Raw genomic sequence first — 21,035 nt, 5'->3', positions numbered from 1 at the left:
TTGCTTTTAAGCTTTGTTAGGTCAGTTGAGAGCAACATTTGCTCCAGGGCTAATTAGACTTTCATGGCTTACGAAGTTAAAATATACCTACTATATGATCTAACTATTCCACCCCTTGATATTTAACCAAGAGAAATGACATCATGTGTCCATACAAAGACTTGTACACGAATGTTCAGAGCAGTTTCATTTGTAAGAGCCAAAAGCTGGAAATAACTCAAATAGCCATCAACAGGTAAGTGAATGCAAACTCTCAAATACCCATACAATGGAATACTATTGAGCCATGGAAAGGAATGAACTATTGATGTATACAAAAACATGTATAAAATATCAAAGTGTGCTGAGTTTTTTAAAAAAGGGGCAAAAAGTCTACATATTATATTCTTCCATTTACATAAAACTCTGGAAAATGCAAACTAACCTACAGTAACAGAAAGCAGATCCCAGGTTGCCTGGGAGTGGAGTGGGGAGTGGGTGGTGGAAGGAAAAGCATTACAAAGTGGCAAGAGGAAACTCCGTGGGGTTACTGATGTGTTCACTATGATGATTGTGGTGATGTTTTCATGGGTCAAAATTTGCCAGATTGCAAACTATAAATATGTAGTTTATTGTATATTAGTTACACCTTACTAAGTAAGTTTTTAGAAAATGGAGAGAACTATAATGTTTTCTGTTTGCAAAATTTAAATATCCCAGTTGAACACTGGGAGCAATGAAACAAAGTAACATGACTGATAAGACTGAAAAACCAATCTGTGTTCACAAACTGCCATGAGTGAGGGAAATATATTAATTTCTCCTCAATGTCTGCCATTTTGCCCTCACTCTGGTGAAATTGGAAGGGCTTTCATTCTGGACACTGAAATTCCTGAATACTTAGGTCGCTATAGACTGATGTAAACATGATCAACAAATTAGGTTTGATCCTAGTATGGCAGGAAGGACTCATAGACCATTCTGGGCTCAATGATAAAAGTACCGTGACAGATCAGGTTGCCTCAATACCGGTGACACACATTTGCCATTCCCACCTCAGCAAGCTAGTTGCCTTTGTTTCATTCTATAGCTACAGATTTCTCACATAATCCTGGCTAATTATTCCAGCCAAATGCATATTATTTGTTTCAGAGAAGACTACATGAGAGGAAATGGTTAACTCAGTGTAAATGCAGCCCTACTCGTTAAACAACCCTCAGAAGCTACTTCTCGATAATGGGAGGTTAGCAATTTCCCCTTTGTTTACCACTAATTTCAACAAGGGCTCTCTAGTAGCTTAGTGTACATACAGTCAGTGGTAGAATGAGTTATTGCACAGAAACAGTTTGCACAGTACTCAAACACTCTTAGCAATCAGGGCCAGTCTTGACCCCATTCTGAAGTTCATCCGAACTAATAGAATTATTTTTGAGAGTTGTGTTTACATTACAATCCTACCAGTACAAACTTGTATTTAGAAAGAAAGGCCATTCTCTATTTGCTGTGGAAGTCAGCAAACTAATCTACCTCATTTACCAGGAAATTAATTTGTAACTGACAAAGTACAAAGTTTTAGACTTAACCACTTGGACTAGTAATTTTGATTTTAAAAAACACATTCTCCAGTCCTAGGGCACAAATGGATGGAAGTCAAGATACCAAGGAACATGCAGTTTCACATACTGACAAAAATGTACCTCCAGACATAAGTCTATCATCTTCAATGTTCCAGACCCCAAAACATACATTATTTTATTTAATCCCCACAGTATGCCCTGTGAGAAAGGTTATTATCATCCCTATTTTTCAAATAAAGCAACTGAGGCTCCAAGAGAGATTATGTAAATTATCCAAGGCCACATACATACCAAGGGGCAAAGCTAACTTGGCACAATTTTAACACTCAGTCCTAATCACTTTATACAGCATATGAATTCACAGCCTAGTTCTCCTCACTTGTGCAATGTGCATGTGGCTGATGCTAGAACTTCCTGCTTCTCGCCTTCCCAGGTTTCATTCAGCTCGCTGCTGTTTCCATCCGGATTTTCACAGCCAGCCGCCAAAATACTCTGAGGGATACTGGCAGCTGGGAGACAATGGGCATTTCCTTTGTCACTGACAGAATGAAAAAGAGACCCTTAAACTATGCATATATTAGCTCATTGTTCTTGTAAGAGTTTAGGGTATTTTTACACTTCCTTTTGAAGTATTATTTCACTTTGTGGTCATTATTATGGATTCACTTCACCCCAGTCATACCACTTTGACTCACTGAAAATAACAGTGATATTTCAGAGAATATTCTGTGCTTCCAGACAACACAAACAACATCTGTGTCTACAGGCAGACAAATAAAAGAAAACGTTGGCCTCTCCTGTGTTTAGATCCCTGGCTCACAGCAGCTGCCTTAAGGAGAGTTTTGAAATTATTTAACAACATTAACAAAGATGAGAGGGATATTATTCATTGGGAAATGTGTATCAGGGTATTACTTCAGCACATTATCACCCAGCCAGAGGAGACAATCAGATCAAAACTGGGTGCATTTCCTGTTCATAACGTAGCATTACTATCTCTGGCTAAATAGATTGAGCCTAAATCTGTGATCTACATTCAGAATTTTACATGTATCACAGTATTCAGAGAATGGCTTTGAGTTGAAAATATTCTATAGTTTCTGATTAAAATGTTGAGGAAGTTTTTCTTCATTTTAAATTTATCAAGGAGGTATGAGATTAGATAAAGGCATGCTTCTCTTTAGCTATCATTTAATGCTAACACTGCAGGCGACTTCTACAAAATGTGTTTTCCAAAACCTCTTACAACTAGAAAGCAAAGACAAACAGCAACAATAACATTAGTGCTTTTGAATTGAAAACTTATATGGCCCAATTCCTTATTAACGTTGTCCTAAACATTTAACCAGAACAAGCAGGTGAACATTTCAGGCACTTAAAAAACAATGGACAATCCATACACATGAATGCAATTGTGTTCATTTTACAGATTTTGGAAAGATGTACAGGTCAATCAGTCTATGAGAATTGCCCAAGGACATTAACGATGTAAGGACAGATGTAATACAAGTCTACACAATGCCCGAACAGTTGACTCCATTCAGTCCTCAAATCATCACCTTGAGGGAAAAAAAAAACACCCCACATAAACAGCCAAATGGCGATTTGATGTTATATTGGCAAAATATCTGCTTGGCTGAATTTTCACTTTCAACACAGTCACTGGCTCTTGCGCTGGTTCCAAGGTTTGTCCTACACGTGATTCTAAGTAGGTCTGTTCCTTTTGTCCATCTGCTTGTCCTTTAGCCTCTCCTACTTTATATGTAGCATCCATTATTTTTTATGGTATCACCTCCTTGTCTAGAACCCTAATTCCATCTGTTTATTCTCCCTTTCTTGTTCAACTGTTCCTTTTTGTGGCCAGTTACCTCAAAGCACAGCACTGTGCTAGCAAGTCTGATAAACCTAAGCCAGGTTTTAGTATACTTAGTTTTTCCAAACTCAGGCCAAATTATATATTATCATTTCTAATAGAGCACTTCTACCCTTGGTGCACTCAGTTTTCATGCACTCAGTTCATACGGTATTCAATAAACACTTAGTAAGCACCTACTGTGTGATACGCACTATGATAAAATCTTGGCAGATAAGAAAGAAGGAAAAAAAGACATATCCTCTGCCCTTGAAGGGTTAACAATCTAGTGCAGACATGGAAATGATGACAGGACAAGGAAGTAAGTGCCATGACAAATTCATGCAAAAAGGACCATGGAGTCCAAGGGAAGTAAGGGACTCATTGTGCCTGGAAGATTAAGAATGGCTTCAGAGAAGAGATGCTACTTTGAGTTGCTTTTTAAAGGATGAATATGCCTCTGGCAGGTTAAAAACGTGCTAAGAGCATTTCTAGCAGAAAGAATCACATTTTCAAAGAAAAAGGTAGATGCCAGGAAATGGTAAATTCAAAGAATAGCAAATAATTGGCTGTGTCTATGCTATAGGTGTGTGGGTAGAGGAGCCAGTTTGCAAAGGGCCTTACATGACATGCTAAGGAATTGGATCTTAATTTTCTCAAATCATAGCCCACGCTGCTTACTGTTTCTTATATGTGAGGGTGTCAGAATCATTACAAACAAATAATCAAATTTTAAGAATTTTTCAGAAATCTATGAACCATCCTGGAAATTCTAGAGCTCTGAGTTTTAATTCAGAATATAAGAAAATTCATTTTCTTAACAAATATTTATCAACCATATAATGGGGCAGGTACTTACTGTTCAAGGTACTAGCAAAAAACTAATGAACAAAACAGAAAAATCCCTGCCATCATGGAACTCAAATTCTAGTTGGAATAAATCTGTAATTATGGTGTTCAGACCAAACTAAGTATTAGAGTCACACAGATTTTCATCTGTATATTAATCTGTATATTATTACCTGTGTATTTCATCTGAGTATTAATTAAGGGTCCCTCCAGAAGTTTTGTTAAACCTTGTGAATATGAAAGTAGTGACTCACAGGAATTTAGATTCTTGTAAAAACTGAAACTACCATGTGAAAATGATGTCTTCTGTGCATCCTCCATTAGGGAAGTTGAGGATTCCGGGAAGCTATGCTGAGATACGCCGCATTTGGCCCTGCTATATGTGTTCACTTTACTTCCAAAAGGATCCTTGGCTAAATACTTTAGAGCTTAAAATAACCTTAAGGGCAGGGGACAGATGGGGAGGGCAGCCTTCAGTGGTTGGGACTTGTTGGGGAGAGGAAGAGAAAAATTGAATTAGTCCAGTTTATCTATATAATTATAAGCATATCACTATTCTACTTCATTATATATAATCAATAAATAAAAGTCCATTCTGGATAGGGTGTTCTACATAAATGCCAAGTAATATATGCTCTAAAAATTTCAAATCTGGGCACAGTTATTTAAAACAGTCCATTTGTGAACAGTTTAATTTTAGCATTAGGCTAAAATTATAGAAAGATAACTTTCATTCATCTAGGAAATCAGTTTAATTTCTTAACCTACATAAAATTCAAATTGGCCTTAGGAGAGGTGTGAAAAGAAAACTGGAAAGGCCATTTGGAATTCTAATTATTCATATATGAAATTGAAATATATATTATCTACTAGTGTATTAAAAATGCCACTGGATTCCAAATCCACATTTCAATAAAAAAAAGCCCTTTACAATAAGAATTAGTAGAATAATTTAAGAATAAAATTGGACTCACTGGTATGTAAAAATTGGAAAAACGTTTATCATAACTTTTTTTTTTACTACTACTATTCATTTAAAAGAGATACTGGATTTCTATAAACAGAAGTAGCAATTTACGTCTATTATACACTTATATACATTCCCAATGTGATTCCATAAATATTTTGTTAATATAAACAAAGAAAAAAATCCACAGCCCCTCCCAAGGCTCTTCATGTTAAAAAAAGAAATATTCTAGTTCTCTTGGTGAGGTGACAGAAAACTACTTAGGATTTGGAGACACATTAATGGGGGGTGACTAGGGTTCCATTAAAGCAACTGGAACAAGTAATTTATGAAAAGCACCCCTCACTAGTTTGAAGAGTTAATGTGTTTCTCCCCTCTAAAATGAGTGACTTCTTTTTAGTTGTCAGCAACATAATGACCAGTACATGGCATATACCATGAGCAATGGGTCCTCTTAATAAAAATGATTACTAGGTATGTGTGTATGTATATATATATACATACACACACACACACACACACACAAATATCCACAGGTGCACACAACCCACACATTGTGATTTTCAGCCATACCTTAATTTATGCTTTCTGAAACACAAGAGATTGGCGCTACTAAAATGTTCTCTAAAACCAGGGGCCGGTGATAAAGAGGACAAATTGATGGCTGAACTCTGAAGTAGAGAATGATGGGAAATTCTACTATAAAAAGCATGGAGAAGCAGGCACATGGTTTTACCAAATTTTGTATTCACTAGCTTGTCACCTCTCCTTAGCCACTGGATGTCATATTAAATGATAGTACCTTCTGATCCATACCAAAATAATACTAATCATAACAATAACAACTAACAGTTATTCTAATGCTTACCATGTGCCAAATACTGCGCTATGCACTTTGCATACATTATGCATTTAATCTTCACAGTAACTGTCTGAGACAGGTAATAGTATTATCCTGAATCAACAAATGAGGGATCTGTGACTTTGAAGAGGTTAAAACACTGGCACTACTAGTAAGAAGTGAAGTCAAAATTCAAATCCCAGTCATCCGTATTTAACACATTTTGCTTCTAACTACATACTACCTAGTAGCAGAAAGGTACTATGCATTCGCTTTGTTACAGGTAAAATGAACCCTCACTATATGTAGAGCTAGTGGTGATGAGGGATAGCCCAATCTAACATAATCTCTATTTTCAAGAAACATAATTTCTAATTATGGAAACAAGACATATTCAAATATGCATGGTAGGGTATATAACTGGAGCCTAATGAGTGGTCCAGGCAATAAGCACTAGGAAAGCCCAAGAGAGGAAGGTCAGAATGAGAAAAATGGGTCAGTGACATCTCAAGGTGGTGGCAGATTAAGCTAGGATTTAATGAATGGGTAAGGTTTGAATGAGCAGAGGGGAAAGGTTAGACTCCAACACTGTGCTCCAGATTTGTATATCCAACTGTCCATCCATCATCTAACTCAGATATCTGAAAGGTACCGCAAATAAAAAGAAAATGTTCAAAGCTAATATGACTATCATCACCTCCAAATCGGATCCTCTTCTTGGCATCGCCTTTTAGTGGATGGAACCATTCATTTGCAGAAGCCAGAAATCTATGAGTAATCCCCCTGTATTCAACACAACATCAGATCCTGTCATTTTAATCTCCTAATTATACTTTGAACCTATCTAATTCTTTCCTTTTCCACTTTCAATAATCCCTGGCCAAGATGCCTGTAATAGCTTCCCTGGCTTCACAGCTTCTAATCTTGTTTCCCTCTAATCCACTCTCTGCATAGCCACCAAAGATGTGATAAAACTAACCACATCACCCCTTTCAATATTTTCCTGTCATGTTTAGGGTAAATATCAAAGTCCTTAATATGCTGTTCAAATTCCTATTTTATCTGCCTCCTTGTCTATTCCTCCGGCCTCCTACTCTCCCTCCAGCAACACTACACTTCTTCCTTTCTCAAATGTGGCATCTTCCTCTTCACCTCATGACACCTGTACATACTGTTCCCTCTTCTTCCAATTTTAAAAAAGTGGAGCTAGAATTTGATCATGATCTATTTGACTCTAAAGTCTGTTTCTGCCTAGCCTAGGTAACCCAGACCTTCAAGTACCTACACTCCAACCACACCAATGATATTCATTATTTGAATATTGTCAAATTCCTACTTTTGTGCTCAAGTGATTCTTTTGCAAAGCAAGTTCAACCTCTCTATATATGCCTGTTGAAAAGTTATAATCCTTTTTCAAGGCTCAGTTCAAATCATCTCTTTTCTAAAGTCTTGTTTTAATCAGTTAGTCTGGCCCTCCTCCATATTTCCACATTCTTCTATTGAGAGTTATTTCACTCATTACTAAATACTTGTTATTAAATGTCTTGTAGTAAATGGTTGGTTTGTCTTTTTCTTCTACTACCAGACAGTTATAGAATGAAGGTTCCAAAACATTTCCTAGATATCACACAGGTAGAAAAAGAGTCATTTTAGAAAGACTTTCAACAACTAAATGTTGAAATAAAAAAAAAAAATATGGTTAACTCTGAATCAACCAAAAATACGGATTTACTTGAATTCCTCATTTTCTAAGCATCATGTTAACTGATATATACGACAAATTCTGCAACTTGTCTCTCTTACCTTTCAATACTATACCATGGACTTTTTCCAGGTCAAAATATATAGATCTACTTTATTCTTTTTAATACCTGCAAGGAATTCCATTGATTGAGGATATCATAATTTATTTAACCAGACCTGCATATTTAGTTTGTTTTGAAATATTTACTATTACAAGCAAACTTCAACAACCATCCTTGTACAGACATCTTTCTACACTCTTGCTATTTTTATGTAAGATAAATTCCTGAAAGCCTGATTGCTGGGTTTCAGCATATATGCTTTTTAAGTTTTCTTAGATTCTGCCAAGTTATGCTACAAAAGATTATTCTAATTCACATTCCTACCAACAGTGTGCCCAAGTGCCAGCTTCCTTATGTCCTTGCCAACAGTGGATGTGATCACTCATCTTTTTGTTTCTTTTGCCAAATAAGAAGGTAAAAACATTATTTCATTTTTATTTGCATTTATTTATGTGTATTTATATTGATAGTATTTTTATTTGAGTGTCTTTTCATATATTTATTGGCAATATGTAATTCTTTCATTTATATATAGAATGTGCTATCCTATTGCATTTTATATATACCAAATATTATCTCTCAGCCTATTGCTTCCTCCTTATTGTTGCTTATGAGTGCTCAATTTTTTATATTGTCAAATATGTCAGTTTTTTTCCTTTATAGGTTCTGGGTTTCATGCTTCACTTAGGAAGACCTTCTATAAGGATTATTTTTTAAAATCTCTTAAATTTTTTTCCCTTTAACAGTGCCCCCTTATTAATTACTGAATTATGCTATTAACTCAGGCTTTGTCTAACTGCATCAGGAGAGATCAGGTCCTTTCTACTCACCAAGAGCTACTGCTGTTTCTCTGTCTTTCTCAGTCCATTTATACTATATGAGATGTTTTAAAAATTACCCAAAACGTCCTCAATATAATGATTCAAAAAATACAAATGTTCACAAAGACAAAATAAATAATTCCTTCTCTGCCTCCTCCAATCCCATCACAAGGCAACTGATATTTTATTGTAGAGTGACTCTTTCTTTACCTGTCTTTAGGCCCATAAACATATACACAAATATATAGACTCATATAAAGAGACCTTCCTCTTATTTTTATGAAAATGGAATATTCTATGCCTTATATTACACTTTTTTATTTTACCTAATGACATAATATGGATGTTCTTCTCTGATAGGGTATGCAGCTAACTCATTCTTTCCATAGCTAGGAATATTCGATGTTATGAATGTGCTGTTAATTATTTAACTAATGTCCTATTTGACGTTCAGGTTGTTTCTTTTTGTTCTTATTGTTAACCCTACAAACAGTATTGCATTCAACATCCTGCTTCCTTATCTTCCTGACCTCATAAGATCCTCCAAGTGCTGCTGCTTCTCCCTTCTTCTTACCCCAACTTCTATGTTTTGCTGAGACGGTTTAGTACTTTTATTTATAGGTCTGCACTGTCCAATATGGTAGCCACTAACCACTTGTGACTACTGAGCACCTGAAATGTGGCTAGTTTGAACTGAGATCACTACAAGCATACAATATATATGTGGGATTTCTAAGCTTTAGCATAAAAAATATAAAATTTCTCATTAATAATCTTCATACTGATTACATGTTGAAACAGTATTTTAGATAGAGTTAAATAAAATATATTATTAATTAATTTCATCTATTTCTTTTTTACTTTTAAAAATATGTTTACTAAAAAGTTTTAAATTAGATTTTATATTTCTATTGGGCAGTCTGTTCCAAAATGTTATTACATTTCCCTTATAAAATATTCTTTCTATTTAAAGAATACTAATTTGGAACTCGATCCTAAGCACTATGCCTTTCCATTTAGATTTAAATATTTTTCCAGAGAGGCAGGTTCATTTGTCATCTTTGTTTCTTCTCTTATTTATCTTCTCTCATCTTGAGCTCTCTGTTCTGATTCATTTATTATTTGGTTTGACTTTTTTTCTCATTCTTTTCAATTGTGTATGAGAGTGATATACTTTCTGTATCCTTGCATGTCCTCAAACATCTTTCTTTGTCTCAAATAGATGAATGATATCCTGACTTGGTAATACGACGTTTGGATTGCAGTCCTTTTTCCTTGGAAATTTCTAGATTCTATTCCATTATCTTCTAGCTTCCATGACGTAGATGAGAGAACCAATACCTGTTTTAATTTTTTCCTTTGTAGATAACTTGCTCTTTCTGACAGGAAGCCTGGAAGACTCTCTCATTAGTCTTGGAGTTTAGGAAGTTAATCAGTGTATGTTCAAGTGTAGAACAAAGAGCCCCTTTTCTATACATCTTTTTGTAGAATCAATTTTTGACTTTAAAATTATTTAAATAATTTTAACTTAGTTTTATATGACTACTTTCATGTGATAAATGTATTCTTTTCTTTTTCTGTTCCCCTGAGTTGGGTGTTTTTCCCCAATATGTCCTTAAATTCATTTAATGCTATAAAATTTCCTTTGTGTTGTTTTTAGCCACATCCTTAGGCTTTTTAATGAAGTAATCTCAATTTTGTTTATTTTAAAATACTTTTAAATTTCTGTTAAGACTTCCTTTTTGACCCCAAAATTATTTACAAAAAAGTATTTGGTTCCAAGAGTTTTTTTTTTTTTTTTCTGTTTACTTTTTGTCATATTTTTTGTTCATTTCTAAGCTTTATAAAATTCTCATCAGAGAATGTCACTTGTCAGTTCTCTACTTGGGAACTGATTAAAAGGGTTTTTCTTGTGATAAAGTACATGATCAATTTTTGTAAATGGTGCGGGGCATAAGATATAAATGTATATTATTTTCCATTAGAGTATATAATTCTATGTATTGTCAAAATATTAAGTCAAGTTTATTAATTATATTACTCAAATCCATTGTGCTGTTACTTTTTTGCTTACTTATTTTTCAGCTTCTGAGACAGCTGTATCCCACAACTGTCATTGTAGTTTTATCAAATGCTTCATGTATTATTCCAAATAGTTACATATAATAAATATTTGTTGAAGAAGTATAGGTTCTATTTTAATGCTTTTGGTCTTAAATGCCACTTTATCCCATATTGGCATCTCTACTCTACTCACTATTTATTGAAAAGTTTTCTTGCACCTCTTTGTCCATTCTGAAACATTTTCACTATTTTGTTTAATGTTTCTCCCTTACTTGTGTACTTAGTTAAAATTTGTAAATCTGTGTGTTTTATTCTGGGAATAAAAGATGTCAACCCATTTATATTATTGTGACAAATCTAATGTCTTAATCAAGGTAATAATTTATGTTTATTATACTTGTGGTTGACAGAATAATGGCTCCCTTAAAGATGTCCATACCCTAATCCCCAGAATCTGTGAGTATGTTAGGATTCATGGAAAAGGGGAATTAAGGTTGCTGATGGAATTAAGGTTGCTAATTGACTGACCTTAACATAGGGAGAGTATCCTGGATTCCCTGAGTGTGCCTGATGTAATCCCAAGGACCTTAAAAGAAGAGGAGTAAGGCAGAGGAAGAGGCAGAGGGAGATATAATGTTGGAATAAGGGTCAAAGAGATGTAACATTACGGGCTTTAAAGATGGAGAAAGGTACTATGAGCCAAAGAATGTGGACAGCCTCTAAGAACTGGAAAAGGCAAGGAAACAGAATCTCTCCTAGAAGCTTCAGAAAGAAACATGGCATTGCTGATACCTTGATTTTAGCCCAGTGAGACTCATTTCAAACTTCTAACTTCCAGAACTGTAACATAACAATTTTTTGTTGTTTAAAGCCAGTAAATTTGTGGTAATTTATTACAGCAGCAACAGAAAACTAATACAATATGTAAAATGTAGATAACAGTACATTTCCAAGTTACTCTGGGCAGAGGGGAGGGGTAGATGGATAATGAGGAAAAGTCAATTCAAGAATTAAATAAGGATATTAATATTCTTCTTTCTTATTTGTTCTTTCCATTTCCTTGTTTAATTTTTAAATTGGCTTTTTCTTCCTTATCTTCCTCTTCATGGCAATTTGCAACTTTACTGGTATCTTGATTTTACAGCATATTTCAATCTAAATTAGCAAAAGCTTTTAGTTATAGTGGCCCATTCCTCAAGCACTCATACTAATTTAAGGCTTACTATCCTTTTAATTTATAACCAACAGTTAACATGAGGGTTAGCCTTAGAGAGCAAGTGGCAGAAGTAGGTGAAATTTTACCTAATTTTAGTTTTCCCTCCCCATTTTTACTGTCCCTTTCCTTATCCCCAACCAAGTACGGACTGTCCAAAGCTCTTTACCAAAACCCTACATCCCAGGCATGATCTTCCTGGTGAATATCTTATATGGGGACCAGCTATTCTCTCTCTTCCCTTAAGAGCTAGCTGCTCTGTGTCTTGTCCCCCCAGGGACCTGCTCTACGCTCTGTGACACTCTGGCATGCAAACCAATGAACGATTAATGAAGCCAACATTATTCATATGTGAGACAATGGCTTAACCATTTTTTCTAAGTAGTTTTGCTTTCCAGAAGGGAACAACAGCTTTACTCAGAGAAATGACTCTCCAAGGCTGGGAATCCCAAGCATTGTGGCAGGCTACACAGGGAGGCATTTGTGGCTGGGACAAGGGATGGGGACTCCACGTCATACTTCACCAGGCACTAGGTAAGAGGGCTCCTGGCTGTGCGAAATCAAACAAGTAACAGCAGAGTATGAACGACCAGCAAGTTGTAGAGGGATTGTGCCTCAGGGCAGCTCTAGGGCAACTACACGGACAGGTAATTGGGCCTGGGAGCTGACAAAACAACTTGTACCCACAACATTAAACACAACTGCAATTCACTCTGAGACTAGCAGAGATTCCATTGTTTACCACTATAAAATAAGTGCTATGAAACTTATAAATATGGAGAAAGAATTTAACATAATGCTGCAATGGGGTGCTTTATATCACAGAATACTAATAAAAACCTTTATATTATAGAAATATATTTTAATAATGTGCTTAAGACTAATTATACTTTGAATGATTTTCATGAAAGACATCTTTTCCTACACCCCTTTCAATATTATCGCTGGATTTCTCTTCTCACCAATATTAGCTTTAATCTATTATTTGAATTGTAAAGGTGAATAATAGACTTAACTAAAACATGGACTTCTAAACAGGCCTGCATGCTTCCACACTGTGAGAATTTAACTATCATTATGAATTATTAATTACGCTGTTTATATTTTATGTGCATGCTTAATACAGTATGTTTAGCTAGCATGTTTCATGTTTTTTTTCCTGTATAAAGACTCACTGGATCATATTGTCAAATGGAAAAATAAAGGAGTTAGTGAGCAGTTTTGATTACCATTTACATGGTTGCTAAACCATAAAAAGTAAACAAAGCAAGAAATATATGAAGGAAGAAAACTCACTGAAATATAGCAAAGGCTGTCAAATAGTTAAAAGCTGAAAAGAAAAAATATAAAGCCTTTAACTGAATTTTGAGCATTGGATCATATTTTGGAATTGGAAGGGGCTTTTCAGATCATGTGGTCTTGTGAATCACATGTTCAAATACATGCACGGTTCAGATAAGTAATATAGGTGAGGGAAGTGGGTGGCTTACGGCCATATGGATTGGTTGAGAGCCAGAGAATATACTCTGTCTGAAAGAGGTGTTAGTGCTCAGCTTCAGCTGGTGTTGACAAGTGGTAATGCAGGCTCAGGGCAGCCAGAATTTTTAATACTGAAAGACAAGTTGGAAATCAATCATTTCAAATGAAATTTCTTACTTTTAAATGCTGATAACTAATTCAACTTTTTAAATGTTAACTATCTGCAAAACATAGGGTACATAATATGCCAGTTTTAAATTTCTGATCAAGTCCAATATTCTTCTTTTGCAGAAAGGAATACAGAAACATTGATGAAGTCATATAAGCGCTGGCCACATGTAGTAGAAAGAAAGTGGGATTTGAATTCAGGTAAATCTGAGTTTCAATTCTAACTTTATTACATAGACACTATGTAACCTTAGGCAAATTTCTTAAGCTCTCTGAGCCTAGTTTCTCTCTCCTTAAAATAAAGATAATAAAATCTATTACATAAGATACTTACGAAGACTCTATAAACATAACATATGGGAAGTGCCTACAGTGGATCTTGACACATAGAAAACATCTACGTTTTTAGCCTTATTCATCACTCTATGTGCCTATCCTGCTTGATTTTTTTCCCAATAAATATAGGCTGCATAGATTAATGATTTCAATAAATGATAATGCCTTGACTCCTCTTTAATGAATGAACAAATGAAAGTACATATATGTGTATGTTGGTCAAATTTATAATGCAAGTTAATACTGTACCCTGACCTTAAATTCCTATCAACTTCCTTCTTTAGGATTATTTTTATAGCATTAATGAAATCTGCCAAAATTATGCAATGTCCAACATGGACATAATCCTCTCTCAGGTTTATAGAGAATGCAACCTTTGAACGAAGAAGCTTTTCAGAAACAGTGTATTTCTCACAGTTCTACTGAATTTGATGGTTAAAGGCACTTATAGTGCTCTATTGATTCATCTAGGCTTTTTATTCACAAAAACTCTACTCGCTGGCTTTATGAATCATAATAACAATTTTACATATATCTAGCTTATTGTACTTAAAAATACTGTCAAATGAACCCTCATGACTATAAATTTCAGTTGAATCTCACACCAACCCTGTGAAGTAGATGAGGCTGAAACTATTGTCCTCATTTTACAAAGATCAGAGACATCCGGTGACAAGTGACTTACCTAACATCAGAGTACAAATAACTAAAAGATCTAGCAACAGACTACAGTTCTAACATGGAATTTTATAGCCACAGGACCTAGCCAGGACTTTCCCACTATAACCATCACTAGTGTGTCCTACAATCTGGATTCTTCCTGCCCCTCACCTTACAAAAAACTCATGTGTTGTAGGTCCTATTTCCAATCCCAAATACGACTTATACCTCTACTTAATATTAATTTAACAAACTTTACTGACCACAGCCCAATGAGTGACATAAAAATGAACAAAACCAGGATCTGCCCTCAAGAGCTTTCAGTCATCGATGTAATATAAGTTTTCAGTCTAGTTAAATATTTTCCTTGAAAAAAGTGTTATGCCTCAAGGGACTAGAAGGAGAGAAATGGCAAAGATGCTGGTGCTGATCTAATATTCTCAACTCCAGCTACCTATTAGAATAAGGAGAGCTCTGAAAAATACCAAAGCTTGAATTAATCTACAGTGGAGTCTGGGCAGCGGACTTTTCGAAAGTGCCTCTAGAAATCCTAATGTACAGCCAGGGTTGAGAACCACTGGTCTAAAGGGAAGAAATCACGCTGTAGGGAAAGGACTGAGGAAGGCAAAGGTCAAGTAAGTAAAGATACACTTGATTTCTTTTGCCCTTACAGTGTCATTTAATTAATCACTTCTTGATAGCAACTATCTTTAAAAGGTTTTCACTGGAGAAGTAGCTTTCCTGAGTCTTCATTTCCATTTTTTTTAAGCAAAATATTTCCTTCTCTCAAACCTAGCAATCAATTATCCTTTGACGATGACATAAATCTAACCAAGTTTACACTTACAAACTTTGACAGGGAAATAATCAAGTGTATGAATCAAAACTGAAATAACTAATTGTCTGAATGTTTCTGTATAATTCCAATGAGAGTTCGTTTACATCCCAAGTTCTCTGCATTGCCCATCTTCTTATTCCACTTTGTCTTTATTTGGGACGACACTGGTTTCCCTTTCTATTTTCAGCTACATTCTGGGTTTTGGGTCATCCACCTAAATTATTGTGGTTTGTTTATATTTTCCTCTTAAAACATACTGCTTCTCCTAAAAAAAAAAAAAAAACCTCTGTTTTTCATATGCTCCACTTTTCCTACAATAAGAGTTGCCAAAGCTATTTCATCAGCCTTAGATGGAGAAAATTTGAGAAGTAGCTCTAATAAAAACGAATAATTCCTAAAAGGAAATCTATAGAAACCAAATCAAAATTAAGAACTGTAGATTTCCTCCACTGATGTAAATGCATGGTCCCTCTAACAATGGAATCTAGGACTTTGTTGGAATGGCCTGCATGACTTCTTTGAAAGGTGAGACTGAAGTCAAATATGTCTCCTATAGCTATGCTAATATTTGTACATCTTTCTCTCCCCTCTCTGATATGTCCTGCATATCAGTATCATATTCACCTTCTTATATGTTCCCTTAATGATCATGTTATACTCCTATCTTACAAATATCTATTGTCTCCCATTTCTCAATATATTTAATTCAAAATATTTGCCCTGGTAATTAAGGTCCTTTGATAATCTGGGCCTCCCTAACTTACTTTCTATTGATCTCAAACATGTCTTCCATGCCAGTCAAGCTGGTCTCCTTGTTGTACTATAAAAATGCCAGGTTTCTTCTTTGCTTTCCTTTGAAATGTTCTCCATGTAAACAGGTTTCCCTTTTTCACTCTGTTTCTTTAAATTCGACCTGTCTTTTCAGTTATAGGATAAGTTCCAATTCCCTCATGAAGACTTCCCCAATCTATTGCTTTAACTGATCTCTCCCTTTGCTAACATCTTAAAATACTCACCATGCCCCAGCTCCCAACATGGCATTTGATTCAATATAGCCTTGTCACTTACTTTAAGTATGTCGATCCTGTGTGTCAAACTAGACTGCAAAGTACTTGAGGGGACTGTCTATGCCTCTTCTTTTATCCCCTGCCTTGTTTCTAGCTTTGGTGCTAGGCACATGGTCAAGACATAATAAATATTTGCTGACTGCTAACTGATCGCTAGTGTTGTCTAGTAGCCTGGGCCTATAAACACTGCCAGTTCTGTCAACAGAGGCTGTGGAACTTCTTCCAGAGATTATGTCTGCATAAAAATAAGCCTCTGGTATAAATTGTGATAACTGCCACTAGAGAATTCACCTGCAGGAAAGGGACCTTGGGCATACTACCTGGTGCTCTACGAGGCCCTGATGCCAGGTTTTCCACTGTCATAATACAGCTATTCCATGTGTTAATGTGAGGATGTGAGTTTCTTAAATAATTCACTGTAGGTCTGTATCTGCTTAGTTTTCTGACGTGGCTTTGGCATTCTAATTTCCAATAGGTAATGCCCTAGAACTACCATGGATTACAAATAGGTGGGAAAGCTGGACACACTCTAGAAGTCAAGAATTTAGCATTTTAAAGAAACACTTGATTTCCTGTGAAAACTCTATTTTCAAATTTAAATGTTCCATTTCATTATGCATGAGCAAAAGACGTCCAAGGTTTCACTGACAAATCCATTCAGAAGGTAAAGAATTTAACTCCAAGATCTAGAGCCACTCTTTTCCTGCACTCCTTTCCTCACTTAACTCACTAGTCATCTACACTGTGTCCCCTCATTCCCAGACCCTGCCCTATTCTCCAAGGTTCTCTCTGCTTCTCTCTCTCTCTCTGTTTCTGTCTGCCTCTCTCCCTCTCCATCTTTCTCTGTCTCTCTCCCAGTCTCTGATGCTCTCTCTCTGCCCCCTCAACACACACACACACACACACCCCACCACACACTTATCCTATCTCCCCAGGAAGACCACAACCCATGGTCGTACACTTGACACTTTAAGAATGTATTTCCCTGGAATTTGACACAACATTGTAAAGTGATTATAAATCAATAAAAAATGTTAAAAAAAAAAAGAATGTATTTCCCTAAAGCTTGTACTTTCTTGTTCCCTTAATTCTTCCATTTGTTTTACATTGACAGAGAGTAAAAAGTTCAACACTAGGAGTTATTATTATTGTCCAATGACTCTATCAGAAGACAAGCCTGTTTTCTGCACTGTGCATTCATCACCTTTACTTATCCCTGAAAAGCCGCAGGAGAAAAGCTCACCATTCACTCCTCTGAAGCTCTCACTAAAGATGTCTACCTCCTTCCAACTGTGATCACACATTCATTTTATGCCCACACTTACGTACCCACCTGGTACTCATGTCACCCTTCTTCACCCTTCAAAAGGCACCTATGTCTTTTGTTTGTGTGCATTTTTTCTCCCCAAGTCCATCTTAAGTTCTAGGTCACTTGATTCCTTGAGTGTCAGAATAGTATGCTTGCTTCTTTTGGTGGATGAGACCACCGTAAGTGTCCTACACACTGTGGGGGCTCCATAAATGTCATATTGAGAGCCAAATGCATGCCTGAAAGTATCCTTTTAAAGCTAACTCTCAAATATCTACAAAATGCCCAAGGGAGCCCAACAGAGGAATAGGTAAGATTGAGCAGAAGAGCTTATTAAAAATGACCTGGGCCTGCAATACAATTTCTTTTGGACTGGATTTTTCCTTAGGCTTAGGACACGTGCTAATTCTCCCAGCTGCTTTAATCATGTAGATATTAAACAATGTGGGGGCATTAAATAGTCCTTTAGAGTTCTGAGAAGTACACGCTATGAATAGAAACGAGAGAGGATGAAAGCCAAGCATGTGGTGACTGGCAGTCCCAGCAGCAGGTGTCTTGACTGAGGACGGACCTCACGATCTACTGGAAAATGCAAAAATGGAGAAACCCAAAGCTGTCACAGAAGAAGGCTTCAAAGCTCAATCCAAATTAAAGAGGGTTTCAGACTTTCATGGAGGCTTTTAAAAGGGAAACGTTAAGTTTGTCTGAATTGTAAATAGAATCCATCTGAAGACATATTTTCGCTTTTAAAAAAATCAACCCACAACACAAAGGCAAAAAAAGTCAACAATGACAACACTAACATTTCAACAGAATATAAAGTCCAACGAGCGAGGTTGACAGCCAAACATTTTTTTAAAGTAATGGTAGCCAGGAAAGAAGATGATGGGTCGTAAGAATTCACCACCTGGAAAAGGGAGTTACCTGGGGAGTGACAGCTGCCATAGGAAAAGTGGAACAAACATACCTGCTGTCAGGCACACCTGTTCTTTTCAGGGAGAGGAACCATGAGGCTGAAACAGCAGAAAATGCCCAAGAGCAGGATAGGATGCCTCTTGCGACCCTTAAATATTGTCCCTGATTCCTCTGGAGTTATTTCCTTGGCAGGAATGGCGGCAGAGCAGCCACATAAGATCCTCTGCAAGTCTGTCAGATTTCATGGTCTCTCAAGTTGATTTTCTGGCAGATAGAGGGAGATTCCTTAAAGACATGAGCAGAGGAAGGAAAGCATTTTCTATGGCCTATGCTGCTGAAAGAAGATGAGTTGTTACGTGCTATATTAAAATACTACTTAAAGGTATTGGATCTCAGGTGGCGTGAGACCTACCGGGACTGGTAGGGCAGATAGAGGAAGGGGTGAGAGAAGATACAATCACTGCTCCCTCTTCACCGCCCCCAGCACTGGCCAAAAGGCCCTTCATCACCATGGGAAGTATTTGGCCTTTAAGAGTAGATGGCCACTTGTGAACATGCCATCATTGCTGGTTCCATAAGGTTACTACCTGGTCGTTGATGCTAGCAAAAGTTGAATTCTGAGCTTCCACAGTCACCTAGAGAATATTGCAGCCCCATGAAAATAAATCAGACCAAATGGGCAAGATAGCTCTATAACAGATTAGCTATACTAGCTTTGTAAACACTCACAATGCCCTACAGGAAAGCCTGCTGCCAGCAGATAAGCCAAACTAGAGTTCAGTATCAGTGGCAATATTTTGTCCTGCCTTGTAAAAAAAAAATGATATAGTAAGGGGTGGGACTAATTGAGGCAGTGGCAATAGTGAGATAGAGGAATTTTAAATGCAACTTGTGTAACAGCCCAAAAATGGACTAAAAATATCCAATATTTCTGAGCACCCACTAGGTACTCTATGTTCGGTACTGTAAGGAATTCAAGAGACCTCTATGTCAATATAATTAAAAATATTTACAGTTCCTACCCTTAAGGAAGCTACGATTTCACTGGGGAGACACGCTTTATAACCCATGCTTAAGCCAGTAAACAGTGAACGGCAAGACTGTGAATGTCAGACAATAAGAACCACAGGAGTTCACAGAAGGCAGTGTGCAATACATGCAGAAGTCGGGAAGGAAGACTTTATCAAAGAGAGGAGACTTGAGTTAGGCCTTGAGGGATGGATAGGATTTGTAAATACAAGAAAGAATGCCAGAAAGAATGTTTGTAACTAAAACTCAAGGGAAATATGACCTTCAGCATGAGTCACAGTTACCATGTTTACTCTTGAGTACAAGAATCAGTGGAGACATTCTTATTAATATGGAAATTAAAGTTTCTAGAGATGAAAATGAAATAAATCACAATTCATGTGGGTTTTTTCTAACTTGCATATTTGCAAACAGAAAATAAATTTTTTAAATTTTACTTTAATTAAATTGCAGGCATCTCTGAATACTTCAGTTTAAGATCACAATCAGTGCCAGACTTAAAAAAAAAATCCCAAGAGGTGCCTCTGAATGTGTTCCATAATAAAGTCACTACACTTGGTGAGTTCATGTTCAAATCAATCATAAATTCTATTTTAAAATAATCTTAAAACCAAATCCTCCAACTCTATAGTTCTGACTCTTGATTATCCATGTAATGGTAGTAGAGAAAATTAACCTCCGGTTTTCACAGAATCTTCCTCCCAGATTTTTATACTGGGGGCAGCAGTATTAACCAGTTCATATTTCACCTTTCTTTTCAGCTACCAGCACTCTCATGAAGGTGTTCATGATCAGCGAAAAGGCCAAAGGCCAGCAGCCACAGAAAGGCACTCACAGTCCACCAACTGGGAAAGCCCTCTTTCAACAACTCAAAGTTGGGAGCATCTGACTCACCAAATAGAACAGGTCCATGATTTCAAAGAGGATAAATAAATCTAAAGACGCATCATGAGTGATTACAGTGACTTCTCAACTTATAGACAATATTTCATTCAGTGTTTCAAAGACTATTTTAAAAGAGGGAATAGATATTATCCATTGTTAACTTTAAAAAGATGGTTGAAAATTCTCATTAATGTTCTACAGATTCAGAATTTATTAAAATTTCAATAGGCTCTGTTAGAAATATACTATTAGTGAAAAAATGCGTGTAAAACAAATTAATTGCAAAATTGAAATTTGGAGAGAAAAACTTAAACTATTTCAAATAAGCTTTTAAAAAACATTTTAAAGGCATGCACTTACATTCCAACAATTGGTAATCAT

General features: G+C 36.1%; 1 protein-coding gene across 4 annotated transcripts in view; it reads right to left on the bottom strand.

Annotated features, from left to right (window-relative positions):
- Positions 1 to 21,035, bottom strand: part of TENM1 (teneurin transmembrane protein 1) — a 701,438-nt gene that overhangs the window by 444,501 nt on the left and 235,902 nt on the right. The gene's annotated exons all lie outside the window — the stretch shown is intronic.

Source organism: Camelus dromedarius, chromosome X (genome assembly GCF_036321535.1).
Source record: "Camelus dromedarius isolate mCamDro1 chromosome X, mCamDro1.pat, whole genome shotgun sequence".
In the NCBI taxonomy this organism is placed as follows: Eukaryota; Metazoa; Chordata; class Mammalia; order Artiodactyla; family Camelidae; genus Camelus; species Camelus dromedarius.
This window is presented reverse-complemented; position numbering and strand designations above follow the sequence as displayed.